We start from the raw sequence: 10,724 nt of genomic DNA, 5'->3' as shown, positions 1-10,724 counted from the left end.
TGATGGGAGATGGTAGAGGCAGGGGTGGAGGAAATTGTTCTTTAAAACAATGGAAGCTGCCCTTGAAGGACCCCAGGGTCTGCTAAGGCTCTGACCTGGCTTCCCAGGCTGCTGCTCAGTAGAGCAGGGCAGAGGAAAAGGATTCTGGTCATTCTTTCCCACTATGTAAACTGAGGCACAGGGACTAGAGGCCCAGGCCCAGTGGGAGTCATGGGGCCAGTAACTGCCCAGCCAAGACCTGTAAAGAAAGAGGACCCTTTCCCTCTCCAGATCGCACCTCCCTTCTCCCCAGAATGAAGACTGGTTTAGGCTTGGACGGCCCTGAGGACTTTTCAGCTCTGCCATCAGACAGCCCTGCCCGATTCCCACTGACAAAGCTGTCCTGGCCTTTGCACTTCCACCAGAGTTCAGCTTCTGAGATGCTACTTCATCCCGGGGACCCAGAGATTCTGAAGCAGACAGTTCTGCAGACAGACATCCGCTGGAGAACTAGAAGCAGGTTCCCAGGGAGCTGGGCAGGCCTCGTGCAGGGCCAGTCCCTGAGCTGATGTTGTGGCCTCACTCCGGCATGACTCGGCTTTAGACCTTGTAGCTAAGACTGAATGCGAGTCTTGAACTCCATAGGACAGGGAGTTGGGCCATTCCAAGAAGCACTGCTCAGCCCAAGAGCCTGCAGCTGAGAGTCCACATGGACAGGAAGCAGGTTTAATTTGGGCCAGCAGCATGTGTTTTGAAACTGGCGTGGGCCGCGGACAGGACATGCTGTCTATGGCGGGGGTCCAGTGTCTCCCTTCCTGTGGGCATTGTTCCTCTCAGGAAGCCATGAGGTTGGCCACTTCTCCCGGAAAGTCCCAGTCTCAGGCCTGTTCTGGCCAAGCTGGTGTCGTGGGCCCCGCTAGAGAGCACCCACCCATTGAGCTCTGGTGTCCCGTGACCCCAACAGTGCAACATGTCTGGAACGTGGCTCACCCTCATGTGCTAGGTGGGTGGGCCCTGAGGCTCCAGCCCTCCCACCAGTCACAAACAAGACAGCAAAGTCTGGCTGCTCTTTGGGGACCTTCAAGCCCAGCTGGCCTTCATGCCCAGCTGCCACCTGGGCATTGTGTCAACGTACTGTGTGATGAGTTTAACAGCCAGCATTAGGCTGAGGTGGACAGTCAGGCTCAGTTCCCTAGCTCAGCAACTGTCCAGCTGAGCATATCCCGGGAAAGAGAGGAAGGCAACAGAGCTATACCACCGTGTCCCCTGGATGGTGGCCCTGGCTGGACAGCAGGCACATCCCGGTGCTGCTCTCTCTGTGTGGGTTGATGGCTGCCTGGAGCAGGCAGGGTGGACACTCAGAGAGGCAGAGCTTTCAGTGTCAGGCTGTGGATGGCCCCACTCACTGCAAACTCTGATGGCTCCAGACCATTCCCCACCCAGCACCCGAAGGCCTTGCAGTTGGGGGAGCTGACCGAGGGGCCGTGGAGGGCCAGTGGTGAATGGTGCCAGGTTCAGAGGCTCAGCGGTCAGGCTCTGTGGGAATGGAAGGACCTAGTTCCAGTTCAGTGTGGCTCTGTGACATCCCCTCACCCACAGTGCCGAGTGAAGAGACTTACGCTGGGCCCAAGGGAAGGGGCCAGACAGACTACTGTAGAGTTTACTCACGCCTGAAGGGGTTTCAGTGGACTGGTCACTCTAGTTCCTCAAAGAGGGACCCCTGCCCAGGACTGGCCAGCTCCTAACAGGAAGTGACAGCTGTTGGGTGGGTGGTCCTAAGGCCTGTCAACTTCACTTCAGCCGAGCCGCCAGCCCCAGGAGTTGACCACTGATTTCCACACCAAGCATGGCCAGGACACGGTAAGCACGACATGGTGAGCTTGAGAGACTCGTCCCTGTCCTCTGTGGCTCTGGCCACTGGCGAGAGCCAAGGGAGTTCATTCCTGCGGGGTCAAGCTCGGTATCAAGCCACAGTTTCTGGAGTAGGATTATGGGCTTACATGTGACCACAGTGAGCATCATGTCTATTGACACTTTCAGAGGCCTGAGCCTCTGTGCCAGCTCAGCAAGAGCAGCAGCCTCTGAATCGTTTTGTAAACAAAGCTGGGCTAGCTCCCTCCCGCCCGGCCAGCCAATCACAGCGTCTGCTTCTTCACATGCACAGCGCATCCAAATACACTAAGCACGGAAGTGGCGCCTACCATATGCAGCACCAGTTCCTGGCAAGCTAGAGGAAGTAGACACGGGAAAACTTGAGCCATTAAAGCCAGTTCTACCAGGGGCCACACTGAGCCCCCAGTTTCAGATCTGCTCTTTGGGTCTCCTGCCCAAATATCAGACAAGACTGAGACATGGCTCCTCCTCCACACAGACTCCCTGCCTGTGGTCCCCCTCTGCCACCCACCAGCATGCACAGTGATATGGATTGTGTCCCCCAGGTGTTATGTATTAGTAGCTTGATCCCTACAGTGACTGTTAAGAGGGTGGGAAATCCTATTATGGTAATTGCAAGGTGAGGCCTTGAAGAGATGATCGGATTGTAATCTAATGACTTTAATCATTAATTTGATTGATTAATTAATTAGATTGTAATCTATGCCATAGTGAATGGATTAAAAATGGTGGTCATGGGCGTGGTTCTGAGGGCTTTAAAAGTAGCGTGCATGAGGAGCTCGCTTTCTCTCTCTCCTCCATTTTCTGCTATGTGAGACCCCTGGGTCACTGTCGCCACCACTGAGGCCTTATCAAATGTGTTCTCTTGAGTTTGGACTCCCCAGCCTCTGAAACTGAAAGCAATAAACTTCATTTTCTTTATATATTACCCAGTTCTGTGAATTTTGTTTTAAGTAAAAGAAACGGACTGACACGCAGTTTGTTGCATGCAGCCTGAACACAGGTTTTGGTCACTGCCTCAGTTTCCCAAGGCTGCTGTAACAAATCACCACAAACCAAGGAGCTTTAAGCAACAGAAATTCGTTCTCTCACAGTTCTGGAGGTCAGAAGTCTAAAATCAAGGTGTTGGCAGAGCCACGGTCTCTCCAGAGTCTCTAGGGGAGGACGCTTCCTCGCTTCCTCCTGGCAATCTTTGGAGTCCTTGACTTGGAGCTGCATCACTCCAGGCTCTGCCTGTCTTCATACTGCCTTCTTTCACATGTGTCTGTCTTCACACGGTGGTCTCCTCTGTGTCTTCTGTGTCGGTGTCCAAATTTGCCTCATAAGAACACCAGTCATTGGGTTAGGGCCTACCCTAATCTAGTATGACCTCATTTTACCTTAATTACATCTGCAGAGATCCTATTTCCAAGTAAGATAATCTTCACAGGTTCCAGGTGGACAGGAATTTGAAGGGACACTACTCAGTCCAGTACAATTACGTCCTGTCCTGCACATGTGGCATTCAGAAGTAAGCTGAGGCAGGCTGCGTCCCTTCCTGTCCTGCAAAGCTGAGGCCTCAGTGCCAGCCCCCGTGAGCTCTGCATTTCAGCAGTAACCTGCCATCTCCTCCCTTTCTGTGGAGGCAGCCGGAGAGGAGTATTTGTCAGACACCTACCTTGTGCCTCAGTTGGAGAGTTCCACCAGAAGTGTTAAAATCTCTCAATCAAACATTGTATCTCTTTATAGAATAGTGAAGTGACTCTTTAGAGCAACATGTGACAAACTGGAGAGTCGGTGACGCTCACAGTGTTCCTTCCTCCTTCTGAATGACAGCACAGCTCTGGAGGGGGCCTTCCGTAGCTGGCTGGTTCTCCCAGGCAGCTGCTCCTGGGCTTCCCTCCTGTGTCTCCCATCACCCTCTCCCTGGGCCTCTGAGGAAGTCAGAAAAGGCTCAGACGAAGCTGGACGCAGTCAATGGGAACCAAAGGCTGCTAGAGCAGGAGGGCTGTGAGCCCACTGGCCGGTCTCAAGGGGTCTCCCTTTGCCTCTGCCTTCCCAAGCTGGTATCTTCCATTAGAGAGACCATGCTTGATTTCTCCACATGTGTGTTTCTGGTTTTCCTTCGGTTTAATAGCCACTTTGCTGATTTCCTCTAACGAGTGCTCTAGGTCCTAGTGGGTGATTTTTTTTTAATTAGAAAGTAGAACAGCTGATTTCTTGTCCATCTGTTTCTCAGACCATCAGAAGCAGCCAAGAGGTTGCACCTGACCATGTGCCCACTTGAGGGCCTTGTTTTACTTCCCAGGCTGGTTTTAGGGCTCTAATTAGGCTCCATCTGATTTTATGTGTGGCCCTGGGATTCGAACCTGGGTCCCTGGACTATAAAACCCACAGTCCTGGAAATTGAAAATGGTGCAGCACTTTGGAAAAAATGTTTGGTAGTTTTTAAAAAGTTGAGCATACACTTACCATAAGACCCAGCAGTTCCGATCCTAGGCATATACCCAAAGAGAAAGAGAAATATATGTCCACACAAAGGCTTGCACACAAATGTTCTTAGCGACTTCCTTCATCACAGCCAAAAAGCAGAAACAACTGAAAAGTCCATCAGCTGGTGAATGGATAAACTAAATGTGGGATTTCCATACAATGGAATATTATTCAGCCATAAAAAGGAATGGAGGATTGATACATGCTACAATATGGATCAAACTCAAAAATATTATGCTAAGCAAAAGAAGCCAACTCAGAAGGTCACATAGTGTATGATCTATTTATATGAAATTTCTGGAGCAAATCTACAGAGACAGAAAGTAGATTAGAGGCTGCCTCAGTCTGGTGGTCAGAACCAGCAGTGGCTGCAAATGGGAACAAAAGATCATTCTTGAGGGGCAGAAGAGTTCTAAAATGAGATTACAATTGTGAGGTTGCACAATTTTATAAATGTCCAAAAATCATTTAATCATACACTTAAAATGGGTGATTTTTATGGTATATAAATTATGCCTCAATAAACTTAGAAAAATTTAATGGCTGGAAAAAGAAATGAATTCATGGGCCGCAGAGTATAGTGGCTAAAAGTCTGGGTCAGTTCCTAGCTCTGTGGTCTCCCAGATGTGTGACCCTGGGCCAATTACTTAACCTCCCTATGCCTTGGTTTTCTCATCTGTGAAATGGGGATAGCAATTGTAGCTGCCTCATTAGGGTAGTTATAAGGTTAAATTGAATTCATATTTATAAAGTTCTTGGATCAATACCTGGTGCATAAGGTAGAAGAGCACTGCAAAAAGTTCATGGAAAAATAGAATTGAAAGATAATACAAATCTTTCCACAAACTGTTTGAAGACCCCTCATATGTGAATAAATAATTAAAATTCTGTTGAGTTGTTACTCGGTTGTCTCGTGTGCTATAAGGAATTCTAGAGTTCGTGTTCTCTATCTTCATCTGAGCAAGGGCCAGACATTTGGGTGTGGGGGTTACTGTGTGGAGGGCGGGTGTAGGTGGGAAGGGAGGCTGTGCCATTTCGTGCCAGTCACTCATCTCCTCTGAGCCCATCTGCCTGCCTGCCGGGTGGGTAACAGGGTCTGCTCCTGTTGCCTCACTGTGGGGTGGGGACATGGCATAGGCACATGGAAAACCATCTGAGGCCCTCAAAGGGGTCCTGGCACTGAGGGGCCTGGTGTCTGGGGGCCTCTGTGATGTGACCAGGGGGCTAGATCTGGTGGGCCATGGAGAGCTACAGAAGGGAGGGTGGATGGAACATGCTGGAAAGGAGCCATTCTGACAAGGATTCCTAATAACCTCAGCAGGGCTGTGTCAGCGGGGAGCTCAACCCAGTTCACCCCACTCTCCAGACCATGTACAGCTTTCCCAGCACCATGGAGATGAGGAAATAAACACATCGGCTTCCCTCTCCTGATCTTTTGTTCACAGCAACTGGCTGGGGGTGGGAAGGGAAGGTCAAGTGGAGAGAGGCTTCCAGCAGCGCTGGCTGCCCGTGGCCTCCCCGCACTGAAGAGGGTGTGGAGCTGCACCTTCCCCTTTACCCCTCGGGCCTCCCCAACTTCCTCATCAACTCTCTGTTCGTTCTGGGCAAGGGGGACCCAGCATCCCCCTTTCCTTTGAAAAGAAGCCACACACACGAAGACTGACACACGCATGTTCATAACAGCCCCACCCCCACCCCCCAAAGGAAACAACCCATGTCTCCATTCCCCGGTCAATGGACAGACACGCTGCTGCCCGTCCACACAATACAGCAGTGCGGTGCTACTAGGCAAGGAAAAGGACACAAACGTCTCACCGGTACAGCACGGATAGACTGCAAACCCCAAACCGGATACTGTATGATCCTGTGTGTATGAACTTCTAGAAAAGGCAGAACTGTTGTGAAAAAAGCAGGTCAGCTGTTGCCAGGGGCTGGGGGTGGGCTGGCCCCAGGGAGGCTGACCGCAGGGGGGTGTGAGGAAACGTTCTGGGACGATGGAACTGTCCTAAGGTTAATTAGAAACATTCACCAAAACTCATCAAAATGTGCACTTAATATGGGGGAGTTTTGCTATATGGAAATCATACCTCAATAAAGCTGTTAAAGCAGGAAGCACAGTACAAAACTGAACATACTCTTACCATACGATGCTGCAAATGCTCTCCTGGGTACTTACCCAAAGGAGTTAAAACTTGTGTCCATAAAAACCTGCGCACGGATGTTTACAGCAGCTTTATTCATGACTGCCAAAACTTGGAGCAACCAAGATGTCCTTTGGGAGGCCAATGAATAAACAAACTGTGGACATCCAGACAGTGGAATGTTATTCAGTGCTAAAAAGAAATGAGCTATCAAGCCATGCAAAGACAAGGAGGAATCTTAAATGCATATTACTAAGTGAAAGAAGCCGGTCTGAAAAGGCTACATACTGTGAGTCCAACTATATGACATATATAGTTTTGCCTGAAAAAGACAAAACTACAAAGACAGTAAAAAGATCAGTGATTGCCAAGGGTTGGAGGGGAGGGAGGGATGACTAGGCAGAGCACAGAGGACTTCTAGGGCATGAAATTCCTCTGTATGATACTGTAATGGTGGACACATGGTGTTATACATTTATCCAAACCCACAGAATGTAGAGCACCGGGAGTGAACCCTCTGCAGACTGTGGACTCTGGGTGGTCATGATGTGTCGATGCAGGTTCATGGCTATAAAAAATGTACCACTCTCATAGGGACGTCTAGTGGGGGAGGCTGCGCATGTGGGGGCAGGGAGTATGTGGGAACTCTGCTTTCCATTTAGTTTTGCTGTGAACCTAAAAATGTTCTAGCAAAAAAAAATTCTTTTTTAAAAGGAACCCCAGAGAGGAGGCACCTTAACCCAGAGGATACCTGCCACTCCCAGATGTCAGCCCTGCCTCCCCAGGCCATGTTCTACCTCCAGTGATGTCCCCCACAGCCTCCAAGCTACCCTGGTCTCCAAGGAGGCTCAGCAAACATTTGGCAGTGGTAGGGGTTTCCGGTCCAGCAGATGGGAAAAATGGAGGGAAGGCACTGGGGGGCACCCTATGAAGGAAAGGACATCCCCAGAGTCCTCTGGAGAAATGAAGGGTCAAACTGCCCAGTTGGCCAGGAGCCCTGGGCACCGGCTGGTCTTGGTTCCTCGAAAACACTTCTCTCCTCCTCTGTGTGATTTCAATCTTTCCTTCTTCTTCCTGTAGTTGCCCTGTGCTGTCCTGAACAGGCAAGTGGAGAGGATTTATTGCAAGGTGGCCTTCCAGAAATGGGTGAGATGCAGCTGAGCAGACCCACAGAGCGGCCAGCCCGCCCTCCCTCCTGTCTCCCCTCCTGGAATGAAGCTGAGAGGAGCCTCAGGACCAGAGAAACACATCCAGGATGCTCCCCAAAGCCCTCAGAAGCTCCAGGGGCCTGGGCTACATGGGCCTCAAGAGGCCAGCCTTCCTGGAGGAGACCCCAGTGGTCCCCTGGGCCCCTGGAGCATGCTTCGAAATCTCGGTCCTGGCAAGGTCTCCACTAGGCCCCCCTTTGGTTTGGTAAGTCCATGGGCCTTTGCCTGCTGGGGTCAAGGAGGTAGTGCTGCGTGCTTCTCATGGGCAGAGAGCAGGGACTAAAGCCCTGAGAGCCCCAAGTTGCTCACACAGCCCTGTTACAGCAGCAGGCCGGGGCGCCTGGTGCAGCTCTGCTGGCCTCCACTGTTTTGTTTTGTCCCATGGTTAGGCAAGGACTGTACATGCAGTGAAGCTACTAGGGACTTGACACGTGTCATCCCTTGTCCTGTTCATCTAAGCCTAAGGTGGTATCATCGCTACTAAATGAGAGGTGGGTCCGGCTGTTGCCCCTGCCTGTTCCTGAAGTCATTTTTTTCTTGGCATTGGTGCTTTTGCTCAGCTTGAGGGGATCCCCATAGACCTGAGGCTCAAGGGTCCTAAGTCTAAGGAGCAAAGAAGAGGGAGCCTGAATCCAAGAACTGGGTCCCCAGGCTCATGTGGAGATCAGGACCCAGCAGAGCAACCTTCGCAAAAATGGAGAAGCTGTGGACAAGCTCCCCAGGCCTGGACTTCAGTCCACTGATAGTGATCTTTATTTCTTCTATGGAATATTAACTTCGTGTTTTTCTAATTCTTTTCAAATTAATTTTGAACACATATTTTTCTAGAAAATTGCTCACTTCATCTAGAGTTCAAACATAGATCCTTCTCTCTTAGAATTTTAAAAATCATCTTATTTGTGGTATTAATCCAGTTTTCATTTCTATTGTCATTAATTGTTTATCTCCTTTTTATTGGTTATATTTATGAGAAATATATGCCATTGGTCTTTTTAAAGAGCTAGGTTTGGTTCTAGAGATCTATTTTACTATTTTTTTCTATCAAATTTATCAATTTCTATTTTTAACTTTATCATTCATTTCTCCTTTTAGTTGTCTTTTTAGTCCTTTTTTAAAATCATAACAAGTTTTTATTTTCCTTTCTGTTAATTTTTAAAAACACTTCAGGTTACAAAATTTCCTCTAAGCACAGTTTTGGCTACCTTCTATACCTTTCCTTTATCACGTAGTGTTCTCATGGTCATTAATTTTCAAGAAATCTAAATTTTCAATTTTTATTTCCTCCTTAATACTGAAAAGCTGTTTGTGCTTCTGTTTCCAAGGCTTTCTCACTATTATTATTATTCTGTAATTAATTTCTAATTTTATTGAATTATACTCTGAGAATAGGAATCTGTACAATGTCTACTTTCTGTAATTTAAAATTTTTTCTTTGCAACCTGGTATATAAACCAATTTTTGTAAATGTTCAATGCATATTTGAAAAATATATATTCTATTTTTAGAATATATATAGTTTTAAACTTACTGATTATGTTTCTCAGAATTCTGTACCCTTATTTACTCTAGGTCCACTTGACCCATTATTTCTGAGAGAGGATGTTAAAATGTTCCACTCAAACTCTTCTGGGAGTTGGTTAGTACCAGTCCTGGATGAGGGTCCCAGCAGTTTCTGGCCTGGTCTCAGAGAAGTGCTGAGGGATCCCGTGAGGATATGACCTCACATTAGCCAAAGGAGCTGGCTTAGCTGGAAGCAGGAAGGTGCTGCTAACAGTACTGGGCTCATTCTGGCTTCTGTCTCTGAGTTTATGCTCCCACTCGTGTGTGTGTGTGTGTGTGTGTGTGTGTGTGTGTGTGTGTGTGTGTGTGTGTGTGTGTGTGTGATTGTGGGGTGTGTGTGGGTGTGTGTTTCAAGCCATTGCCTTCAAAGAGATGCCTGGCCTCAGGGGGCATGAGCAGCAGGGCAGTCAATGGATTCTTAGATATGACACCAAAAGCACAAGCAACCAAAAAAAAAAAAGATAAATTGAACTTTATCAAAATTACAAACTTTTCTGCTTCAAAGGGACAAAATATTTGCAAATCATGTGTCTTATAGGGATCTAGTATCCAGAATATATAAAGAACTCTTACAACTCAACAATGAAATAAATAACCCAATTTAAGAAAGGGCAAGGGATTTAAATAGACATTTCTCCAAAGAAGATACTTATATACAGAAGGTCAAAGGTCAACAAACACATGAAGATATGCTTAATGAATGTCATCAGGAAAATGTAAATCAAAACCACAGTGAGATACCATTCATATCTACTAGGATGGCTAGAATTTTTTTGTTAAGGAAAATAACACATGTTGGTGGTATGTAGAGAAATCAGAACCCTCCTACACAACTGGTAAAATGGTGCAGTCACTACAGAAAACAGTTTGGTGATTTTGCAAAAAGTTAAACAGAATCACTATATAACCGGCTCCTAGGTATATGCCCAAGTACATACAATTCCACTCCTGGATATGTACCCAAAAGAATCAAAGACAGATGTCCCAACAAGACTTGTACAAGAATGTTCAGAGCAGCACTATTCACAATAGCAAAAAGGCGGAAACAAGCCAAACGTCCATCACCTGAGGAATGAATGAACAAAATGTGTTATGCCCATATAGTGGAATATTATTCTGCCATAAAGCATATAAGGTACAGCTATAAAGTATCAGTACACAAAGCACCGATACGCAACGTGAGTGAACGTGGAAAACCATAAGCTGAGTGAAAGACGCCAGTCGCAAAATGCCAAATATTGTGCAATACCATTTACATGAAATACCCAGAATAGGTGGAATCAAAGAGACAGAAAGCAGATGAGTGGCTGCCAGGGGCTGGGGAGAGGGGAACAGGAAGTGACTATTTAATGGATATAGACTTTCCTTTAGAGGTGATGAAATGTTCTGGAAGTATATGGTGGAGATGGTTGTACAACATAGTGAATGTGCTAAACATCACTGAATTGTACACTTTAAAATGGCTTAAATG

Source organism: Cynocephalus volans, chromosome 14 (genome assembly GCF_027409185.1).
Source record: "Cynocephalus volans isolate mCynVol1 chromosome 14, mCynVol1.pri, whole genome shotgun sequence".
Taxonomy (NCBI): Eukaryota; Metazoa; Chordata; class Mammalia; order Dermoptera; family Cynocephalidae; genus Cynocephalus; species Cynocephalus volans.
The sequence above is the reverse complement of the archived record's forward strand: the minus strand, read 5'-3'. Positions refer to the sequence as shown.